The sequence below is a fragment of the Hyperolius riggenbachi genome, chromosome 10, assembly GCF_040937935.1.
Source record: "Hyperolius riggenbachi isolate aHypRig1 chromosome 10, aHypRig1.pri, whole genome shotgun sequence".
NCBI classification, from domain to species: domain Eukaryota; kingdom Metazoa; phylum Chordata; class Amphibia; order Anura; family Hyperoliidae; genus Hyperolius; species Hyperolius riggenbachi.
In genome coordinates, this window is record NC_090655.1 from 268,503,230 (window position 1) to 268,510,324 (window position 7,095).

Sequence of the window (7,095 nt, forward strand, 5' to 3'; positions counted from 1 at the left end):
TGTGCCAGGACCAGCTGGAGCTGTAATCCTACACTTAGCTAGATTCTGTTGATAGTCTAAAGTACTAGTTTGATTGTGATTATCTGTTATGACCTTTTGCTTGCCTGACTATTCTTCTGAACTCTGATCCTGTACCTTGCTATTCTGATATTCTGTTGCCGAACCCCGGCTCGCCCTAAGACTCTGCATCTGCCTCCTGATTCTGTACCTCGATATTTCTGATACCCTGTTGCCGAACCCTGCTTGTTTATTAGACTCCGCATCTGCCTTCTGAATCTGTACTGTATCTGTCTGTGTGGTAACGACTAGAGTTGGGCCGAACCTCCGATTTTAGGTTCGCGAACTTTCGCGGAAGGTTCGGTTCGCGGTAAAGTTCGCGAACCGCAATAGACTTCAATGGGGATGCGAACTTTGAAAAAAAAAAAAAAATTATGCTGGCCACAAAAGTGATGGAAAAGATGTTTCAAGGGGTCTAACACCTGGAGGGGGGCATGGCGGAGTGGGATAGATGCCAAAAGTCCCCGGGAAAAATCTGGATTTGACGCAAAGCAGCGTTTTAAGGGCAGAAATCACATTGAATGCTAAATGACAGGCCTAAAGTGCTTTAAAACATCTTGCATGTGTATACATCAATCAGGTAGTGTAATTAAGGTACTGCTTCACACTGACACACCAAACTCACCGTGTAACGCACCGCAAACAGCTGTTTGTGTAGTGACGGCCGTGCTGGACTGGTGCGCACCATGGCGAGAGTGCAGGTTTTGGTGGCTTTACAGCCCATATGGTCGGCCTGGCTGATGTAGCTGAATGACAGAACAGTGACTGTCCAGCTGATCAAATTTGGTCTGACCACAATGAAGCAACGACCTTATTATCTTTTGTGTGCCCCCCGAGACACTCATCTAGGCGCCGGTCATTGCTTCATTGTGATACGCAAGCCCCTTCACCACGGCAAGGTAATGATCACGAAGGGGAATGGGCGCATGTACATGCCTTTCCTTTTGTTGTTGCAGCTGCCCGCAGTGCAGCCAGAAAAATTAGGCAGTCATGTACACGCACCCGAAAAATTATTACAGCGGCCGCTGCTAGCAGCGGCCTAAAAAATTCAGCAATCCGCCTGGAGTCCCGGACCCTGTTGGTGGTGGCGGAGAAGGTAGTGAAGCGGCCTGCAGGCAGACATGCTGTGTGGAGGGACTGGGAGCGACTTAGTCTTCTTGGGGCAGGCCAGGCAGCCAGTCACACGGCGTGCAGGCAGAGATGCTGTGTGTGCGGGGACTGACTTAGTCTTGGGGCGGGCAGCAGCCCTCTGGGATCCATGCCTCATTCATTTTGATAAAGGTGAGGTACTTAACACTTTTGTGACTTAGGCGACTTCTCTTCTCTGTGACAATGCCTCCAGCTGCGCTGAAGGTCCTTTCTGACAGGACGCTTGCGGCAGGGCAGGAGAGAAGTTGGATGGCAAATTGGGACAGCTCTGGCCACAGGTCAAGCCTGCGCACCCAGTAGTTCAAGGGTTCCTCATCGCTGTTCACAGCAGTGTCTACATCCACACTTAAGGCCAGGTAGTCGGCTACCTGCCGTTCCAGGCGTTGGTGGAGGGTGGATCCGGAAGGGCTACGGCGAGGCGTTGGACTAAAAAACGTCCGCATGTCCGACATCACCATGAGATCGCTGGAGCGTCCTGTCTTTGACTGCGTGGACACGGGAGGAGGATTAGTGGCAGTGGTACCTTGCTGGCGTTGTGCTGTCACATCACCCTTAAAGGCATTGTAAAGCATAGTTGACAGCTGGTTCTGCATGTGCTGCATCCTTTCCACCTTCAGGTGAGTTGGTAACAGGTCCGCCACTTTGTGCCTGTACCGAGGGTCTAGTAGTGTGGCCACCCTGTACAGCTCATTCCCCTTGAGGTTTTTTATACGGGGGTCCCTCAACAGGCAGGACAGCATAAAAGACGACATCTGCACAAAGTCGGATCCAGTACCCTCCATCTCCTCTTGCTCTTCCTCAGTGACGTCACGTAAGTCAACCTCCTCCCCCCAGCCGCGAACAATACCACGGGAAGGTTGAGCAGCACAAGCCCCCTGCGACGCCTGCTGCGGTTGTTCTCCTGCCGCTGTCCCCTCCTCCTCCTCCCCCAAAGAAACACCTTGCTCATCATCCTCTGAGTCTGACTCGTCTTCTGCACACGACCTCTCTTCTTCCTCCTCCTCCCCCCTCTGTGCTGCCACAGGTGTTGAGGAAACAGCTGGGTCTGATGAAAATTGGTCCCATGCCTGTTCCTGCCGTAACGGTTCCTGGTCACGCTCATTCGCAGCTTCATCCGCCACTCTACGCACAGCACGCTCCAAGAAGTAAGCGTAGGGAATTAAGTCGCTGATGGTGCCCTCACTGCGGCTCACCAGGTTGGTCACCTCCTCAAACGGCCGCATGTGCCTGCATGCATTTTTCATCAGTGTCCAGTTGTCGGGCCAGAACATCCCCATCTTCCCAGACTGTTTCATTCTACTGTAGTTGTAGAGGTACTGGGTGATGGCTTTCTTCTGTTCTAGCAGGCGGGAGAACATGAGCAGGGTCGAATTCCAGCGAGTCGGGCTATCGCAAATGAGGCGTCTCACCGGCATGTTGTTTTTCCGCTGAATTTCCGCAAAGCGTGCCATGGCTGTGTAAGACCGCCTCAAATGCCCACAGACATTCCTGGCCTGCTTCAGGACATCCGCTAAGCCAGGGTACTTTGCCACAAATCTTTGAACAACTAGATTCATGACATGTGCCATGCAGGGTATGTGTGTCAGCTTCCCCATATGCAAAGCGGCAAGCAGATTGCTGCCGTTGTCGCACACCACGTTGCCTATCTCCAGGTGGTGCGGGGTCAGCCACTCATCCACCTGTTTCTTAAGAGCAGCCAGGAGAGCTGCTCCAGTGTGACTCTCCGCTTTGAGACAAGCCATGTCTAAGATGGCGTGACACCGTCGTACCTGGCATGCAGCATAGGCCCTGCGGAGCTAGGGCTGTGTAGCTGGAGAGGAGAACTGCCACTCAGCCAAGGAGGAGGAGGACAGCGAAGAGCATGTAGCAGGAGGAGAGGAGGTGGCAGGAGGCCTGCCTGCAAGCCGTGGAGGTGTCACAATTTGGTCCGCTGCGCCCTGCTTGCCATCGTTCACCACCAGGTTCACCCAATGGGCTGTGTACGTAATGTAGCGGCCCTGCCCATGCTTGGCAGACCAGGCATCCATGGTCAGGTGTACCCTTGACCCAACGCTCTTCGCAAGAGATGACACCACTTGCCTCTTAACTTCACGGTGCAGTTGGGGTATGGCCTTTCTCGAAAAATAAGTGCGGCCTGGCATCTTCCACTGCGGTGTTCCGATGGCCACAAATTTACGGAAGGCCTCAGAGTCCACCAGCCGGTATGGTAACAGCTGCCGAGCTAACAGTTCCGCCACGCCAGCTGTCAGACGCCGGGCAAGGGGGTGACTGGCCAAAATTGGCTTCTTCCGCTCAAACATTTCCTTCACGGACACCTAACTGCTGCTGTGGGCAGAGGAGCAGGAACCGCTCAAGGGCAGAGGCGGAGTGGAGGAGGGTGCCTGTGAAGGTGCAAGGGAGAAAGCGGCAGAAGCAGATGATGCACCTGAAGGAGGAAGAGGAGAAGGAGGGTGACTTTTCTTTTGTGTGCTGCTGCTGCTTTTGCTCAGGTGGCCATCCCATTGCTGTTTGTGCCTTTTCTGCAGGTGCCTTCGTAAGGCACTTGTCCCTACGTGAGTGTTGGCCTTTCCACGGCTCAATTTTTGTTGGCAGAGCGAACAGATGGCTTTGGTCCGATCTGTGCATATAGTGCTGTGTAGCAGTCAGTGTATGGGGAGGAGCTGCTGCTGATACAAGGACAGTGTTAGAGAGGCTGTAGTGTGATATAGTGCTGTGTAGCAGTCAGTGTAGGGGGAGGAGCTGCTGCTGCTGATACAGGGACAGTGTTAGAGAGGCTGTAGTGTGATATAGTGCTGTGTAGCAGTCAGTGTAGGGAGAGGAGCTGCTGCAGATACAGGGACAGTGTTAGAGAGGCTGCAGTGTGATATAGTGCTGTGTAGCAGTCAGTGTAGGGGGAGGAGCTGCTGCTGCAGATACAGGGTTAGAGAGGCTGTAGTGTGATATAGTGCTGTGTAGCAGTCAGTGTAGGGAGAGGAGCTGCTGCTGATACAGGGACAGTGTTAGAGAGGCTGCAGTGTGATATAGTGCTGTGTAGCAGTCAGTGTAGGGAGAGGAGCTGCTGCTGCTGATACAGGGACAGTGTTAGAGATGCTGTAGTGTGATATAGTGCTGTGTAGCAGTCAGTGTAGGGAGAGGAGCTGCTGCTGATACAGGGACAGTGTTAGAGAGGCTGTAGTGTGATATAGTGCTGTGTAGCAGTCAGTGTAGGGGGAGGAGCTGCTGCTGCTGATACAGGGACAGTGTTAGAGATGCTGTAGTGTGATATAGTGCTGTGTAGCAGTCAGTGTAGGGGGAGGAGCTGCTGCTGCTGCTGATACAGGGACAGTGTTAGAGAGGCTGTAGTGTGATATAGTGCTGTGTTGCAGTCAGTGTAGGGGGAGGAGCTGCTGCTGCTGCTGATACAGGGTCAGTGTTAGAGAGGCTGTAGTGTGATATAGTACTGTGTAGCAGTCAGTGTAGGGGGAGGAGCTGCTGCTGATACAGGGACAGTGTTAGAGAGGCTGTAGTGTGATATAGTGCTGTGTAGCAGTCAGTGTAGGGAGAGGAGCTGCTGCAGATACAGGGACAGTGTTAGAGAGGCTGCAGTGTGATATAGTGCTGTGTAGCAGTCAGTGTAGGGGGAGGAGCTGCTGCTGCAGATACAGGGTTAGAGAGGCTGTAGTGTGATATAGTGCTGTGTAGCAGTCAGTGTAGGGAGAGGAGCTGCTGCTGATACAGGGACAGTGTTAGAGAGGCTGTAGTGTGATATACTGCTGTGTAGCAGTCACTGTAGGGAGAGGAGCTGCTGCTGATACAGGGACAGTGTTAGAGAGGTTGTAGTGTGATATAGTGCTGTGTAGCAGTCAGTGAAGGGGGAGGAGCTGCTGCTGCTGCTGATACAGGGACAGTGTTAGAGAGGCTGTAGTGTGATAAAGTGCTGTGTAGCAGTCAGTGTAGGGAGAGGAGCTGCTGCTGCTACTGATACAGGGACAGTGTTAGAGAGGCTGTAGTGTGATATAGTGCTGTGTAGCAGTCAGTGTAGGGAGAGGAGCTGCTGCTGATACAGGGACAGTGTTAGAGAGGCTGTAGTGTGATATAGTGCTGTGTAGCAGTCAGTGTAGGGGGAGGAGCTGATGCTGCTGATACAGGGACAGTGTTAGAGAGGCTGTAGTGTGATATAGAGCTGTGTAGCAGTCAGTGTAGGGGAGGAGCTGCTGCTGCTGATACAGGGACAGTGTTAGAAAGGCTGTAGTGTGATATAGGGCTGTGTAGCAGTCAGTGAAAGTGGAGTCACTGACACAGCACTATATTACAATACACTGTCCCTGTATCAGCAGCATCAGCTCCTCTAATGCCAGGGGTGCCATGGCTGGAGCCAATAATAGGGGTGATAGAGGGCACCCCTATCTATCCCCCGCACAGGAGGAGCCTCTGTCCCCAGCATCCCCATGTCCACATTCCCATACACTCCCCATATATTATTCATGGTCCTCTTCCTCACAGTGACCCCAGCGTGACCCCCGTGGAGAAGAGGAATAATTACTGTGATTACACAAGAAGCAAGGAATTCTGGGACAGGCATAATGTCTTTATTCAATAAACAGGTCTGTAAAATAAAGAGAATACACCAATAATAGTAGATACAATGTTATATTTCAGAAAGGATTAGAGTACAAAATCACTAAATTATGAAGTTACAGAATCTCTGGAGGAATAACAATGAAAAGACTGGAGCTCGGATCTCAACATAACAGAAAAGCTCTGATACAGGTGGGAGCTCAGCTTCTATCTCACATAAAGATGCTTTCTTTGATAAAATGCAGAAGATGTTTAGAGCTGGCAACTGCAATGGCAGAAATATCAGGTCAGATGCAGGAGATGGGCCAGAGAACAGACGTGTAAGATTTGTAGCAACTACCCCCCCTCCCCCCTCATCTCAGATCAAAAGGATCACTTTCAGGTCTCCTTGCAATGCTCCGGAACTTTGCACTTGCCGGGGCAGGGAGAGGACCTGGATCCAGTGAGACCTCCCACCGGGATGTATTGACCTACTAGCTTCCCTTGCTACTCTGAGCTGAGCGCAGCCCCCAAAAGATTAATGAAAAGGAATTGTCATTAATCTCATTGGAGCCGCACAGCTCCTCTTCCTAGATCGTGCCACCCACGCATGCCCTGTAAGCTGGAGCAGCGGGCCCCATGCTATTGCCCATGCAGGCTCGCACAGCCATGATTAAGGAAGAGGAGCTCCTATGTAAAGGGGGGCTTAGGACAAGCGAGGGGAGCCTCAATAGGATCCTGAGGCTTCCCTCTCTTAAAGGGTAATAATAAAAGACATGAGGATAAAGAGACATGAGGTTCAGACTCAGGCAAGCTGGCGGTCCGGCACTTCCCAATATGATGCCATATTACATTGCTGCACAGATTTCCCAATTATCTTTGGTGAACACAAAAGAAGAACCCCCCTTTGGGTTAAAATAGAATCAGATCAAATCTCCCAAAATCAATGGTCTGATGTTATGTGGCCTTCAAACAGATGCATTGCCAAACAGATTAAATGTCCTTTGTGATTAACCACTCATATATGATGTGGACACTCTATAGAAATAAATATAAATGGTTCTCCAACTCCCATCATCTTTGGAAAATAATGGACACCCCCAGGATCCGATATTTGCCCTTTAGATGGATCATATAAATGGTGGAGAGATAAAAATCTATCCTATATAACAAAACCCGTGTCCTGTGTCCTCCTGTGTCTCTGCCTCCTCCTGTGTCCCTGCATCCTCCTGTGTCCCCGCGTCCTCCTGTGTCCCTGCGTCCTCCTGTGTCCCTGCATCCTCCTGTGTCCCCGCGTCCTCCTGTGTCCCTGCCTCCTCCTGTGTCCCCGCATCCTCCTGTGTCCCTGCATCC